Here is a 14,923-nt window from a genome sequence, read left to right as displayed (position 1 = left end):
CCATCAGAGCCATTGGTGCTCTGGCAGCAAAACTAAGGAAAACAAAGGGTGTCTTGAATCCAGGGATGTGGCTTTTGGGACCCAGCCAGCATTCTTGTTTGTTTGGGTCCGTGGTCAGCAAACTGCGGCTCGCGAGCCACATTCGGCGCTTTGGCCCCTTGAGTGTGGCTCTTCTATAAAATACCACATGCGGGCGTGCACATACAGTGAGATTGAAACTTCGTGGCCCATGCTCGGAAGTCGGTTTTCGGCCTGGGCGAGTCTATTTTGAAGAAGTACTGTTGATATTTGGCTCTGTTGACTAATGAGTTTGTCAAACACTGGTTTGCTTGAAAGTACTTCATTGTTTGTTACATTTTCTGTCAGTGAAATGAGACTTGCCCAGAGGGCATAAGGGTGTGGGTTGAATAAAGAGTTGAAAAACCTGTTGTTACAAAATAGGTGAATGTACATTTCTTTTATCTTGAGCCATTTCATAACAGCTGTAATGAATAAATCTTATGTGTGAATTATACTGTTTTATAAATCTTGATGTGTGCATGAAACTGAAACCATCATTCTACTCATAATACTGATCATATCTATGACTGTGTAGTTGCTTCATGACCTCGTTTAATCTGTCCCTGTTCTTCACAGCTTTTCTAGTAACCAGGAATTTATATTTCATTTTAATAGCGATCTTAGCTTTTTCTAAGTATTTTTCTGCTTTAATTTATATTTCATAAATTCTTAGACATTTATTAAAGATATATTAGTAATTCATCCTTTTTATTTTTTTGATAAATATTCTTTTTGTTGTTGTTAATCCTCACCCGAGGATATTTCTCCATTGTTTTTTTGGAGAGTGGAAGAGAGAGGGAAAGTCGAGAGAAACATCAATGTGAGAGAAACACTTTGATTGATTGCCTCCTGCATTAGCCTTGACCAGGGACCGGGCTGGGAAGTAGTCTTGAACCAAGGTACCTGCCTTTGACTGGAATGCAATCTGGACCCTTTGGTCTGAAGGCCTATGCTCCTTCGAGAGATAATTCGACAAGGGTCCTGGTAGATTTTCTTGTCTTTGAATATATCACCAGCATGTGTCCATTTTAATAAATATTTGGTTATTTCTAATAAAGCTGGTACAAACATTTTTGTATAATTCTTTTCATAGATACTAGAGGCCCAGTGCACAAAAATTTGTACACTGGGGCGGGGGGGAGTTTCCTCAGCCTGGCCTGCGCCCATTCACAGTCCAGGACCCCTTGGGGGGGTCCACCTGTTGACTTAGGCCCACTCCCCGGGGGATCATGCCTAAGCTTGCAGTCAGACATCCTTCTGGCAGCCAGGGAGCCCTTGGGGGATGTCCAACTAAAGGCTTCAGCCCCCAAGGGATCAGGTCTAAAGTGTTTGTTGGACATTTTTAGTGTTGCCACGGAGGTGGGAGAGGCTCCTGCCACCACCACTGTGCTGGCCAGCTATGAGCCAGCTTCTGCTAAGTGGCACTCCCCATATGGAAGTGCACTGACCACCAGGGGGCAGCTCCTGCATTGAGTGTCTGCCCCCTGGTGGCCAGTGAGCATCATAGCAACCGGTCATTCTGCCATTCAGTCAATGTGCATATTAGTGTTTTATTATTATTATTTAGGATGTCCCTGTTTCCCCCCTTTTGTCCCCTCTACCCAGCTCTTGCCCCCCACTTCTCTCTGGCCATCACCATACTGTTGTCTGTGTCCATGGGTTGTGCATATATTTTCTTTGGCTAATCACTTCTTTAAATTCACTTCTTTCAATTTTTATTTTCAGATAAGTGCTTATAACTGCACTATTACATATTTTCTATTATATAATTTAGAATTAAGATATTTTTTAATTGAACCCTTGTAAATTTTAGCACAATTTAATAAATTATGCTAGAAGCAATTAGGAGATTTTTCATGTAATGCATACAACATTTCAAATAATATTTTATTAATTTTTAATATTTTAATTTGAAATAATCTCATACATGTAAAAAAAACTATAAAATACTACAGCATATTATATGTACCCTTCACCCAATTTCCTAGGTGTTAATAATTTAAACATAACCATTATACAACTAACAAAATTTGGAATATATTTTTCTTATAATCTCTTTAATGTTATTTAATCCATTTACTTTGTTTTTGTTAATCTTCACCCAAGGATATTTTTCCATTGAATTTTAGAGAGAGTGAAGGGAAAGGGAGAGACACATTGATTGGTTGCCTCCTGCACATGCTTTGATAGGGACTGAGGATCAAGCCAGCAACTGAGGTACATGCCCTTAACTGGAATCGAACCTGGGACCCTTCAGTCTATGGGCTAATGCTCTATTAACTGAGAAAAACAGGCTGCAGGTTAATTCATTTACTTTTAATCTATATGTGTCTTTATATTTAATGTGGGTTTTGTTTTTGATTCGCCCTCATAATCTGTCTTTTAATTGGTGCATTTATGCCACTGACTTTCAGAGTGCTTAGCGATATAGTTACTACTATATCAGGCGGCTTCTGGGTGTTCTGGGGCCAGGCTGCCTCACCACCCGGGGTCTTAAGAGCATTTTTTTTTTCTTTTACAAATGAACACAGTGAGGAGTCACGCACCTGTTCGGGTTTTTTTTGTTTTTTTGTTTTGTTTTTTTTAACATGAGGCACAAAAAAAGATTCTCTTCAGCTACATGCTGAGGGGAGAATGGCTTCCAGGGAGCACCCTCGAGGCAGTCATGGCCCCCACCACATGGGACGGAGGAAAGGGACACTGCAAAACGGCCTCGTCGGAGCTCAGATGGACGCCTGCTCCGGGGACTGCCCTGGACGTTCCCTGTGCCTACGGCCCGAAAGCGGGCTGAGCCCTCGAGGGAACCGTCTGCCCCAAGCCTTCCGTCTTTTCAGGGCTAAAGTCTCACTCTTCCTATCGACCAAGTGTAGCGGCCGCTTAAAATCTAAGGGGTGACCCCAGAACTAAACCTCGTCTGTGCCATGAACATGAGGCCCGACTGCCCAAGGGGTGGACATGACTTTAACAGCCAAGATGCGGGGAAGGGAATAAACTACGTGCAACTACATCTGAAGTAATATTTACATTTGAAAACCTGGGCCGAGAAGCGTGGAAATGGCGTCGCAGCTGGCCAACCTGCCCTTTTTCCCTTCACTTGCCTGAAGCCGCAACTCCTCTACCTTGCGCTACTCTCCCCACCACTCGCATCCTGAGGCGAACACCCCGCCTAGGCACTGGTCTCTCCGGATGTAGAGCCACCAGCCTCTGAGCCGCCTTGTGCTTAGCCACTCCCCCTGCCTTTCCATATAGAAAATGGCGCCTCCCACCTTGAGCTGAAGCCTCCAGGTGAAGAGCTGCCTCCTGCTTCCCGACACAGAGGAGCGACTGGGCTGCCTGCCTCGCCACTCCGCTTCTGGGTCTTCCGGGGCAGGCCTGCCTCGCCGCCCAGGGCCGGATTGGGTGCCGGGCAGCAAGGCAGCCCAGCTTCTGGGTCTTCTGGGGCCGTCCTGCCCTCGATGGTGGCGTGCTGGCAGCTCACACTGTCCCGTCCTGCCTGGAGTATGCAAATTGACCGCCATCTTTGTTGTCGGTTAATTTGCATATTGTGCTGATTAGCCGATGGGAGGCGAAGCGAAGGTACGGTCAATGACCATGTTTGTCTATTATTAGATAGGCGTTTGTCAGTCGGACATCTTCCCAGGACTTTGGGGTGCAAAAGGGCACATTCCGGGCTGAAGGATGCCCCCTGTGTGCAGGAATGTCTTGGACCAGGCCTGTAGTTTAAAGATATTCTCTAATTTTCTGTTTCTACCTCACTGTTGTTTAATTGTATTTTTTGTAAGAATTTATGGTGAGCCTTTTCTCAAAAGTCTTTTTTTTAAAAAAAATATATTTTATTGATTTTTTACAGAGAAGAAGGGAGAGGGATAGAGAGTTAGAAACATCGATCAGCTGCCTCCTGCATGCCCCCCAGTGGGGATGTGCCCGCAACCAAGGTACATGCCCTTGACCGGAATCGAACCTGGGACCCTTGAGTCCGCAGGCCGACGCTCTATCCACTGAGCCAAACCGGTTCGGCATCTCAAAAATCTTAAGTGCTTTTTTTTTGTATTAGAATAATACGTGTTAATTTTTTTTTTTTTAAATATTGAAAGTCTAACCCAGGCATGTCACACTCATGGTCTGCGGGCTGTATGTGGCCCACAACGAATATTTTTTTAAAAGATATTTTTTATTGATTTTTTACAGAGAGGAAGGGAGAGGGATAGAGAGTTAGAAACATCGATGAGAGAGAAACATCGATCAGCTGCCTTCTGCAAACCCCCCACTGGGGATGTACCCGCAACCCAGGTACATGCCCTTGACTGGAATCGAACCTGGGACCTTTCAGTCCGCAGGCCGACGCTCTATCCACTGAGCCAAACTAGTTCGTCATCTCAAAAGTCTTAAGTGCTTTTTTTTGGTATTAGAATAATACGTGTTAATATTTTTAAATAAATATTTTAATTGATTTTAAAAAATATTTTCATTGATTTCATAGAACAAGGGGGAGGGAGCGAGAGATAGGAACATGATTGTTGAGAAGACAGCTGTCATGGCTCAGTGGTTCCATATGGACCCATGAATGAGGAGGTCATGGTTCCATTCACAGGGAGGATTCCTGCGCCCTGGCTTCATCCCCAGTGTGGGGCATGCAGGAGGCAGCTGATCAATGATTCTCTCTCGGCATTGATTTTTCTCAGTCTCGGTCTCTTTGCAACTCCAGCCTCTCCCTGCAGACACATCTCCAGGCCAGGCACTTCTCACTCCCCTGATGCCCACAAGCACTGTTGTCTTTGGGTGCATTTTAGTAAGAAATGGGACCTACAAGAAACCACTGACTCTGCTGCAGGGAGGCAGGTCCTGTGGGCACTCAGGTCTCATTGTGGTGGGCCCCACCTGGGAATGTCCAGCAGACTCACTGGAGCTCCCTGAGTCTCAGGTGGCTGAATGTGACATGCAGATGATTGATGGCCCTTACTCTGTCCTTCCCAGATCAATAAAGTAACAAGGTGAGTACTTGTTACCAGGGTTCCAGGGTTAGATTTTTGAGCATTTTCTCTTTTAATTCTCACAACAACCCTGGACAAGTGAGAACTCATATCAAATTGCTGAAAAACATCAGAATTTCAGAAATGAAATTAGCTCCCAAAGTTTACACCACAGATAAGTGTTATTTTCACCGGGCTGGATTTTTTTTTATATATATATTTTATTGATTTTTTACAGAGGGAAAGACTGATATGCAGCCCTCACTGGAGCAGGTACAGTCTGAGGACCAGGGTGGCTCAGCTGCAGCTCCTGTTTCCATGGTTTCAGTTACGCCTTTCCAACCATTCCCTTTACATCTCAGATTACTAACCCTCGGCCTCCCCGTGTTCAGGGGAACGCCATCATTTCTCAGCTGAAGTGGTTTCTCCAGGGGAACCTGCTTTCAGAGTGAGTTGCTGTTTGCCTCCCCTTTGACCCCAGAACAGTTTGACCCACATGAGACCTGGGTAATTTGGGCTGCTCTCTGTACCTTCACCCACATGTTGGGTGTCATGTTGTGACCCCATCCACTGCGATGAATTTCTTGCCTCAGTTTGACCCTTCAAAGATGCTCCTATGTGGCACTGACATTACCTGCAGGAGTGGATACAATTGGACATGAATTTTAGGACCTAGTATTTGGAAGTGGTGCTGGAGTCCTACATGAACCTGGTCTCATTGGACGGGTGCTCACCTCTTATTCATGCATAAGACCCACTGCCCATGTGATTCTGTCCTCTATATCCCTAGTGGCTGAATGAGACAATGGCTCTCACCATGTTTTCCCTGCAGCCTAGGTCATGTTCTGGACCCCCATCTTCCTTCCCAGTCTCCTGTGTCTGCACCATGGATCTTTGGGTTGGAACAGAGTCCTTTTGAGTACAAGCCCTCATCCCAGTGCACAGCACACTGGGCCACAACTGAGGTCCTTACTGTGGTTTTTCTGACAATCTACCCTAACTGACTCTCCACACACAACATTTTCTGACTTTTGGGGAAGGTGGCTTTTCAGATGATGGTGTTTGCCATTTTGAGCAGTTACTCTGTTTTTCTGAGTCATTTCCATGGATGTGGAGGTATACATGTTAATAATTTTCTGGTTGTATTTCCCCTCTTAATCTATATTATATCAATTTAATTACTATGCCATCCAAAGAGCCTAGAAAAGTAGAAGGAAAAATTATGTTGCCTCTACAATACTGTTTTCCTCATTTTGACCTACTGAACTCCTCAGAATAAAGAAATACTTTTCAGGTTGGGCCAGTGATGCAGCCTGAGAAAGAATTCAGAGCTAAAAGAAGACATGAATAGAAGAAGTTTCTTTTACTTTCCAAGAGAAGAAAGGGCCAGGTATTGCTAGCCAATACAGGGGAGGGATAAAGGGTGGCTTCTGCTTTTCAGCAGTGTCTGTTGTTAAGGGACAAGGAATGGAGGGGCCTGGCGCTGCACTGATGTTGAGTAAATATGAGGGGCTGTCTTTAAAAGTCACAGTTTGTTTCCATTTCTGGAGACAGTCTGGCAGATGTATAGGGAGGTGTCTTAATGAGTATTTTTCCCAAGCCTATAAAATACGACTAGAGAAAACCTTATGAAGAGTTCAAAAGAAGCTTGTTTGAAGGGGCGGAGGGAAGGAAACTTTCCACTAACTAGAGACTCCTTGGTGCGAATTATCTCTGAGGTGTGACAACAGCAGGGAGGAGGGATAGCAAGAATGTAGCCTTGAAAGTAACATCATGTTCACCAGTTTAAATAGAGGAGTTGTTGAAGTAGATGAGCCAACAATGTTGGGTTTTAATTAGCAGGTGCTTCTCATAAACTGTGGAAGGCCAAAGCAAAGAAAAAGAAAGACCTTTTTCTTGTCCTTAAAAATACCTCCACCATAATTAGAAACTAAGGCTTTAGTGACCTGAAGAGTGAATACTTCTAGGAGACCAAATAAAGGGACACAAGCAATATGGGGGCATTCTGTTAAGGACGATGTGAACAATCCAGTAGGCAGGATAAACCACTCATCGAGTTTTCTCCTCAACCCACAGGTTCTAACTCCGAAGTATGGACAAAAATTATGGCATATACTAAACCTAGCATGCTCAGGGAGCCTGGCATGGCATGGTAAATCTTATAAACTCAGAGGCCAAAAGTAACCTTATAAGATAGTTTGAAGTTAAAACTTTCTAAGTAAAAATGAATCACAGGGGTAGTTATATCCTAGCCTTGTTTTTGGCTTTTGTTTGTTTTGTTTTTGTTTATTTTTGCAAAGGTCAATTTTTACCTTATTGAGCCTGTGTATTGTATTTTTTTGGGGGAGGGGGGACTGCACAAAAACGTGCTTTATTGTCACAATAAAAATGAGTGAGATGGGGGAAAAGAAAAAGAAAAGATTACCACCCAAGCCTCAGAGCTCTACCAGGCCCAGGGGCCCCCAGATCTCTGCCTACTCGACCAGAGTCCTTCCGAAGCAACCAGGAAACCCCATGCAGCAGGCAGGGGTCAAGGCATTAAGGGAGGGCACTCCAAGGGGGCAGGCACAGATGCGATGAGAGGAGGTATTGTGTGTGTTGGGGGGGAGCGGGGGGTAGAACACAGAACGCTGCTGGAAAACTGGGAGAGGGCTGCGTCCCCCAGTGTCCACCTTCAGTCATATGAGATTTCCTGAGCGACTGGCTATACCCCACAGCCAAGGCTGTTCACAGTAGAGGGGTTTATGGGGACCCACAAGAGGATGCGGTGCTCACTGGCTGGGCAGGAGGGCATCTGAGAAGACTTCCTGGAGGAGGCTGGAATTCCAATGGGCTGGAGCCGCAGAGAGGGGTGTGGAAGGTGCCTTTGGCAGGGGCACAGCTTGGGCCAAGAGAATGTATAAGGTAGGAGAGGTGCTGCCTGATTTCCTCTCCTCTGCCCTCTGTCTTCTCTTCACACGCTATCCGTAGTTGCCCAAGCTGGCACAGTGGTTCCTGTGGCATGGCCTCAGGGTCACATAGTACAACCTGATTGGCTGGGTTGGGGCAACAATTGTTATGCCCAGATTTCAAGGTTCCCAAGAGCCCACCAGGGAGCCAGCCAGTCTGATGCAAAAGCAAAGAGTCCTTTATTTCAAGCTAGCTCGAGCTCCCCTACCCTCCTTACTGACGCAGCAGCAAGTGGCAGAGAGGGCGAGGCCTGATGGGACGAGGAGTTTTATAGAGGGGTGGAGTAAGGGCGGGAGAGGGGACTGTGGGCCCTGCCGATTGGCCAGGCGCGAGTCGGTGTCTCATTACACAGGATGTGGTCATAGTGATGGCGTGCACTTCCCTTGATTATCATTGGTTAGTCCAGAGAAATCCTGGGTGTGGCTAGCAGAGGCTTCTTCTGGGAAGAAGCCTTTGCCGAGCACATGGCCCTCCCCAAAAATGGAGGACCCAGGGTAAGATAGAGGGCGCAGTCCCCGCCCCTTCAGTGAGAATGGGGGGAAGGGCGGGGGCACGTGTCCGCAGGTTTGAGATCTCGCCATTTCAACAATGTCCTACCTAGTTCAGTGTCAGGGAGTGGGGCTCCCTCAGGACTGTCCATGGCAGTGGGCATCAGCTGGTCAGGCCAGGTTTCACTGTCCACCCTAGGAACCCAGAACCTCCCGAAGGTGTCCCCCAACCCAGCCTGCTCCTTCAGCCAGCATCTTCGCTCCCCTCGGTCATGGCTCCACCTCCTCCAACCCAGACTACCTGGGGTCGCTGAGGAGCAGCAGCATGGAGCCATCCTGCAGACGCACGTCGCGCACCATCTGGGAGTTGTCCAGCCGCCGCGCGTTGTAGTAGAAGGTGCGCTTCCAGGAGCTCACGCCCTGGCCCACCAGCTGGACGCGCAGGTCGCTGAGCGTGTGGCGCGGTCGCACGGTGAGCGGCAGCGGCAGCAGCGCCTCCTCAGCCAGGTGCACTTTGATGTGGTAGCGCTTCCAGCGCGACAGGCCCCGCCGAAGACCCTCCATGTCGCCCGCTGGGCTCTCCCCGCCCGGTTCAGGCTCCGGGCCCCCGCCCCTCGTGCCCAGTCTTTCTTGCAAGACTTTGTTCTGACATGGCCTGCTTGCAGGCTCCATCTTTTCTTGGCAGAACGTCCTTTCTAGTTAACTTCATTTCGCTTGACCAGCTACATACATACTATCTATGTGATTGTTCCAGGTGTCTTAGGATATATTCCTAGGAGTAGAATCACTAAATTAAATGGCAGTTCCATATTAAAATCTTTGCAAAAACTCCAAACTGATTTCCATAATCCGTGTACCAGTTTGCATTCCCACCAGGGATGTACTAGGGTTCCCATTTTTCCACATCCTCCCCAGCACTTGTCATTTGTTAATTTGCTGATGGCAGCCATTCCAGCAGTGGTGGGGTGATACCTAATTGTTGCTTTAATTTGCATCTCTCTGGTGATCAGTCACAGTGAGCATTTTTTCACTTGTCTCTTGGCCATCTATCCACACCGCAGCCCAGGCAGAGCTGACACTTTGGATGGCATCACAGCAGATGCTGTTAAGTATGAGTGTCTGTTTTGTGACATTAACTTTGAGTAATGGATTCAGTGGAGGCAGGTTAGAGGCAGTTAGAGACCTGAGCAACTTCTGCAAGCTCCATTTGACCTGAAGGAGACACATGCCAAATGCCATGAATGAAGAAACAATGCCTGCCATTCAGAAAGAGCTGGTCCTGTAAAAAAGGTATACAAAACCAGCCACGCGGGTACATGAGAAAGAAACTTGCCCTCGAAATCACGTCCCTTGAAGGCGCTTGAGGGGCCTGAGTATACTTGGTGTGATCTTGGGATATTTGCCCCTAAATGCAGTCCTGTAGTCAGCTGAGGAAATAGGGAATCCTGGCCATGGAGCGGAGAAACTACATTACCCAGAAGGCAACGCACGGAATGTCATCGGGCTGAGCCAATGGAGAGTCAGAGAAAGCATTTGCGTTTGGCCGCTTCTGTAGGGCGGGACCGGTAGTCCTCTTGACGAGATTTTGCCTTTTTAGGTTTTTGTCTGAGGCGGTGAGGTTTTCCTAGTCCACATCCCCGTGGAGGAGGCTGGAGAGTGGTTCTCCCAGCCACACAGCCAATGGTCGGAGCCTCCAGTGGTGCTCACAGCTCCCACGTGGGTTGAAGCTCGGAGTCACCGCCCGGACCCAGGCCAGGCCCGGGACAGGGACCGCCATTCCTGCAGCGGCTTCTACTCCCGCCCGGCTCAGCCCACACAGGGCAATGGCGGCGCCCCCGCTGAGGAGACGGGCTGAGGTGAGTTTGTGTCCCCCAGGCCCTCACCGCCTCCTCACACAGACACCACAGCCTGGGGAGGGCGCCTGTCCCGTCCTGCAGCTCAGTCCCGCGTGGAGGACCGTGAGGAAGGCGGAGGGGAGAGAGGAGTGTTGTGGCTGCTGAGGACACAGCAAGTGCAGGGCAGAGAGGACGGGGGTGACTTGCATGTGAAGGTCCCTGAGGATGTGGCTGTGAGTATTGACGGAAAGATCAGAGGCTGCAGGGAGGACGGCACAGCCTCATTCGGGGCTTTCCCGGCTGTGGGTCCATCAGGGGCCTGGGGTGGTCCTGGATCCGGCTGGACTACAAGCTCTCTACACGCCATATGCCAAGTTCATGGGTGAGTCCACGGAGATCCAGTGGCATTGGAGCAGGAAGGGGGCAGAGCTGAGGGAGTGAACCTGGGAAGGGGATAAACATTACCCAGTGGTGAGCACATCTGGAGGAAGTGTGAGCTGATGGTCCCCGGGCCTACTGTGGGGACTTAAAGGGGAAGCATAAACCCATGCTTGGTTTTGTCTTGGAGGCAGGATCTAGGAGACTGAAGTGGTGTTGCCTGGCAGGAAGGCTGGGGCCCTGCAGGCATCGCCCAAACCTTAAATGGCATTGCCCTCTACCCTCCCCTCCCCCAATCCTTCCAACCCGACCCAGCTGCTCTGCTGAGGGCAATCACAGTGAGTAATGGGATTGTGATGAGAGAGCAGGCAGCACTGCCATTAGGGCCTCTTGTCCTTACTAACCGGGTGCCCTGGAGGAGGTTGAGGGGGGAGATGTGTAAGGAGTACAATGACAGGTTCTCAGAGAGACAGCTCTGGGTTCAATTGTCTCGATTTTGACAGGTTGGCGTGACCTTTGAGGACATTGCCCTGTACTTCTCCAGGGAGGAATGGAGCCTCCTTGATGAGGGTCAGAGACAGCTGTATCTGAATGTGATGCTGGAGAACTTTGAACTTCTGTCCTCCCTGGGTAAGACCCTCACTCTCACTAGTGACCTGGACTTGGCTTTGGGATTTCCCAGGACTCATCCCCCAGGGTGTGCTCTGTCCTCCCATGTAGACTGTGGTACTGCTTGATTTTCCAGTTTCCTGGGTAGTTGCTGTCCTGGGGAGGGTTGGTCTGTTTCTGCTGCTCCCTTCTATTCCTGAAGTCCCAATACTCCCCGCTGCACTAAATTCACAGGGAAGGACTTGTGGTTGATAGTGTGGTTGGAAGCCTGAGGGATTCCACCTTGATCAGCGAGGAAAGCATTTACTACATTCTTGTTCATCGTTTGTACATTGTTTTTGATGAATTGTTTATATATCCTTATCCTGGTTAATAACTATTTTTTGGTTAGACATTCTTTTGACTACCTCGTATATTTAATATATTAATTGCTTATGACATACAGGAACACATATTTTTGCATGTGCTTAATTGTGCTTTGCAGATGCAGATATTGCTCCCCCATACCCGTTTTTCTACAAAGTCCATGTTTTTAGGCAACCCTGCATTCAGCAGGTCTAGGGCCACCATGTTTCTAGCAAGCTCAGATGCTTGTTACTTGTGCTTAGCTATAAAGTATTATTCATGAAGTTATATAGCATTCGCTTTTGAGACAGAGTCATGCATTGTTATTAGCCTGCAGTATAATATTAACATACTTTTATTATTCCCTGGAACTCCAACTATTTGTGTGAATTTCTGTCTTCATCCCAATATTTGCTTTATTGTGCTGATCAGAACGGAATACACAATCTCTCCAAGCAATTTTTTCATATTATATGCGAGTATTTTCATCCATTTTCTAGATTGCCTTTCCTTTCATTTTGTTTATTGCTTTGTGCTGTGAAGAAGCTTTTTTTCCTTTATTTGTTGCAATCTGGACTGCTTGTTTTTTCGGTTTTTTAAAAATATATTTTATTGATTTTTTACAGGGAGAAAGGGAGAGGGATAGAGAGTTAGAAACATCAATGAGAGAGAAACATTGATCAGCTGCCTCCTGCACACTCCCTATTGGGGATGTGCCCGCAACCAAGGTATATGCCCTTGACCGGAATCGAACCTGGGACCCTTCAGTCCGCAGGCCGATGCTCTATCCACTGAGCCAAACCAGTCAGGGCCAACATATTTCTTTTTAAAAATTCTTTATTGTTTAAAGTATTACATATTGTATTACATATGTCTCCTCTTTCCTTCATTGACCACAAATGAGTGAGATCATGTGATATTTATCTTTTGCCGGCTGGCTTATTTAGCTTAGTATAATGCTCTCTATGTCCATCCATGCTGTTGGAAATGGTCAGAGGTCTTTCTCTTTTATAGCAGCGTAGTATTCCATTGTGTAGGTGTAACACAGTTTTTTAATGCACTCATCTGCTGATGGTCACTTAGGTTGTTTCCAAAATATTAGCTATTGTAAATTGTGCTGCTATGAACATAGGGGTGCATATGTCCCTTCTGATTGGTGTTTCTGATTTCTTGGGATATTTTCCTAGAATTGGGATTACTGGGTCAAATGGGAGCTCCATTTTTAATTTTTTGAGGAAACTCCATACTGTTCTCCACAGTGGCTGCACCAGTCTGCATTCCCACCAGCAGTACAGGAGGGTTCCTTTTTCTCCACATCCTCACCAGCACTTGTCCTTTGTTGATTTGTTGATGATAGCCATTCTGATATGTGTGAGATCGTATCTCATTGTTGTTTTGATTTGCATCTCTCAGATGATTAGTGACTTTGAGCATGTTTTCATATGTCTCTTGGCCTTCCGTATGTCCTCTTTCACAAAGTGTCTATTTTAGTCCTTTGCCTATGTTTTGGTTGGATTTTTTATCTTTTTGTTAAGAGGTCTGATTTCCCTGTAAATTTTGGAGAGTAAACACTTATCAGATTTAACATTGGCAAATATGTTCTCCCATGCAGTGGGCTTTCTTGTTTTTTTGTGTGTGTGTGTGTTTTTTAAAATATATTTTATTGATTTTTTACAGAGAGGAAGGGAGAGAGATAGAGAGTTAGAAACATCGATGAGAGAGAAACATCGATCAGCTGCCTCCTGCACACCTCCCACTGGGAATGTGTGCGCAACCAAGGTACATGCCCTTGACCGGAATCGAACCCGGGACCTTTCAGTCCGCAGGCCGACGCTCTATCCACTGAGCCAAACCGGTTTCGGCTTCTTGTTGTTTTGTTGATGGTTTCTTTGGCTGTGCAGAAGTTTTTTATATTGATGTAAGTGCCATTTGTTTATTTTTTCCTTAGTTTGCACTGCCCTATATGCTGTATCGGTAAAGACATTGCTAGGACATATGTCTGATATTTTGCTGCCTGTGGATTCTTTTAAGATTTGTATGGTTTCCCATCTTTCGTTTAAGTCCTTTATCCATTTTGAGTTTATTTTTGCGTATGGTATAAGTTGGTGGTCTAGTTTTATTTTTTGTTGTTGTTTTTTTTTTTTTTGCATGTTTCCGTGCAGTTTTCCCAACACGATTTATTGAAGAGATTATCTTGATTCCATTGTATGCTGTTTCCTTTTTTTGTCAAATATTGAGCATAATGGCTTAGGTCGATTTCTGGGTTCTCTGTTCTGTTGAATTGTTCTATATTTCTGTTGTTGCGCCAGTACCAGGCATTTTTGTAATATAGCTTGGTATGTGGTATTGTGATCCCTCCAACTTTGTTCTTCTTTCTCAAGATTGGTGCACTTTTCGTGTTTTTTTAAATTATTATTCCATATGATTTTTTGGAGAGTTTGTTCTAGGTCTGTGAAATATGTCCTTGGTATCTAAATGGGAATTGAATTGAATCTATAGATTGCTTTGGGTAGTGTGGACATTTTATTGATGTTGATTCTGCCACATTTTGAACATGTTATATTCTTCTATTTGTTTATGTCTTCTTCTATCTCTTCTTTCAACTTTCTGTAGCTTTTGGAGTACAGGTCAGTTACCTTCTTAGTTAAGTTTATTCCTAGGTCTCCTAATTTTTTTTGTTGCAATGGTAGATTGTGGTTTTTTGTTGTTGTTATTTGTTTGTTTCTCTTCCTGTGAGTTCATTATTGGTGTATAAAAAAGCCATAGATTTCTGGGTGTAAATTTTGCATCCTGCTACATTGCTGAATGCATTTATTATATTGAGTAGTTTTTTGATGGAGCCTTTAACGGTTTTCTTTGTACAATGTCATGTCATCTGTGAATAATGACAGTTTTACTTCTCTTCCAATCTGGTTGCCTTTCATTTCTTCTTGTCTGATCAGTATGGCTAGCACTTCCTGTACTATGTCGAACAGGAGTGGTGAAAGTGGACATCCCTGTCTTGTTCCTGTTCTTAGGGAAAATGGTTTTACTGTTTTTCCACTGAGTATGATGTTGGCTATGGGTTTGTCATATAAGGCTTTTATTATGTTGAGGTATGACCCCTGTGCTCCCACTTTGCTGAGAGTTTTTATCAAGAAAGGTGCTGGATTTTGTCAAATGCCTTTTCTGCATCAATTGCTATGACTATGTGATTTTTGTCTCTCAATTTGTTTATGTGATGTATCATGTTTATTGATTTGCGGATATTGTACCATCCTTGCATCCCCAGAATAAATCCCACATGGTC

The sequence above is a fragment of the Myotis lucifugus genome, unplaced genomic scaffold (genome assembly GCF_000147115.1).
Source record: "Myotis lucifugus unplaced genomic scaffold, Myoluc2.0 scaffold_412, whole genome shotgun sequence".
Taxonomy (NCBI): Eukaryota; Metazoa; Chordata; class Mammalia; order Chiroptera; family Vespertilionidae; genus Myotis; species Myotis lucifugus.
Note: the sequence above shows the minus strand (reverse complement) of the source record.